The 1,902-nt window shown below is 42.4% G+C and overlaps 1 long non-coding RNA gene across 1 annotated transcript; it reads left to right on the top strand.

Moving 5' to 3' along the window:
* LOC141021049 (uncharacterized) lies at nt 1-965 on the top strand. Its single transcript, XR_012181049.1, has 3 exons — nt 1-322; nt 433-490; nt 576-965. It is a non-coding gene; the product is annotated as an uncharacterized lncRNA (long non-coding RNA).
* The last annotated feature ends 937 nt before the right edge of the window (nt 966-1,902 follow it).

Genomic DNA, 1,902 nt, shown 5'->3' with positions numbered 1-1,902 from the left:
TCTCGAGCTCATCACACATTTTGCCCAAAATTTGTCAAGATTTGAAGGCCCCCATCCATTCAAATGATCACAAAGGTTAGCAACTTTGTCCTTTCATCTCTCATTGCTAGATTAGCTCTTGCAATGATTTGTATAGTGATTAATTTATGAGTTTAGTAATTTGGGAGGAAATATATGTGCTAGTATTTGATTTATATGCAATTTGAGGTCAAAAATAACACTTAGTTTGCATATGTAGGTGTGGTTTACTTAGTTCCTTCTAAATCTCCGTCGTAACCACAGTCGATCGCCCGCACCGTTCCGTCGCCGGCACCACCTTGTGGTGAGCCTCTTGTTCATGAATGTTTTACATTACCAAATTGATGTTTGTGTGATTTGGATATATAGTTACTCGTATAATTATCTTACCCGTACGTTGTTTGTTATACATAGTGCCATGGTTTTGATATCCGTTCCCGTCGGCCCTCGTCCTTGTTATGATTCGGATGTGGTATATTCTCTTTTAAAACTAGTTGTTGCATTTCGTGTTTATGATAAATTATGCCCATCAAGTTGACATAGATATTTTTGTCTAGGAGGTTTGTGAACCGGAAATTCCAACCGACCCTATTATCGAGAGGTTAAATTTTGTTGAAAGAGAAAACGAGTATTTGAAAGAAAAATTGAAAAGAATTGAGGGGAAGAAGATGGAATTGGAGTTGCATGTTGCCGATGTCGTCGATGATCACAAGATCAAGATGGAGAAAATGCGCTTGAAGATTAAAAATATTAGAAAATATGCCATTGATAGTGAGGCTTGGTATCATTATGCTGTTGGGTCAATTGTTACCTTAGTTGCGATCTTGATCGCATTTGTTGTTGCATTTAAATGCTTTAGTTAGAGAGTTATTTGTTTGTTGCATTTAAGTCTTGTATGAACTTTATGTATGAACTTGTATTAATTTGGTCTTTTCGGTGTTGTGTAATGAAGATGAGCCGACAATGGATGTACGATGACCAATGCTCTCCCGAGTTTATTAATGGCGTGCAAACTTTTCTGCTTGCAGCTGAGGCAAACAAGCGGGCGGATGGTTTTATGCCTTGTCCATGTTTAGTCTGTAAGAATGATCACAATTACTCTACATCAAGAACCATTCACGTCCACCTGTTTAAGTCCGGTTTCATGCCCCACTATAATGTTCGGACCAAGCACGGAGAAAGAGGGGTTATGATGGAAGACAATGAAGAAGAAGAGGACGACGGCAGCTATCCTGGCCATGGGTTCCCTGAATACGATGATACAACAATGGGGGAAGAAGCTGAGCCGGCAATGCGGGAAGAAGCTGAAGAAGAGGCATCAGATGAGCCCGCTGATGATCTAGGTCGGGCCATTGCCGATGCAAAGAGAAACTGCGCAAGTGATTTGGAGAAGAAGAAGTTGCAGCGCATGTTAGAGGATCACAAGAAATTGTTCTACCCGAATTGCAAAGCTGACAAGAAAAAGTTGGGCACCACACTGGAATTGCTGCAATGGAAGGCAGAGAATGGTGTATCTGACAAGGGATTTGGAAAGTTGCTGGTAATGATAAAGAATATGCTTCCAAAGGACAATGAATTGCCCGAGAGTACGTACGAAGCAAAGAAGGCTGTCTGCCCTCTAGGGTTAGAGGTACAGAAGATGCATGCATGCCCTAATGACTACATCCTCTACCGCGGTGAGTACGAGGATTTGAACGCTTGCCCGGTATGCGGTGCATTGCGCTATAAGATCAGGCGCGATGACCCTGGTGATGTCGAGGGCGAGCGCCCCAGGAAGAAGATTCCTGCCAAGGTGATGTGGTATGCTCCTATAATACCACGGTTGAAACGTTTGTTCCAAAACAAAGAGCATGCCAAGGCGATGCGATGGCACAGAGAAGACCG

The sequence above is a fragment of the Aegilops tauschii genome, chromosome 3, assembly GCF_002575655.3.
Source record: "Aegilops tauschii subsp. strangulata cultivar AL8/78 chromosome 3, Aet v6.0, whole genome shotgun sequence".
Taxonomy (NCBI): Eukaryota; Viridiplantae; Streptophyta; class Magnoliopsida; order Poales; family Poaceae; genus Aegilops; species Aegilops tauschii.
Note: the sequence above shows the minus strand (reverse complement) of the source record. Positions and strands in the feature narration are given on the sequence as shown.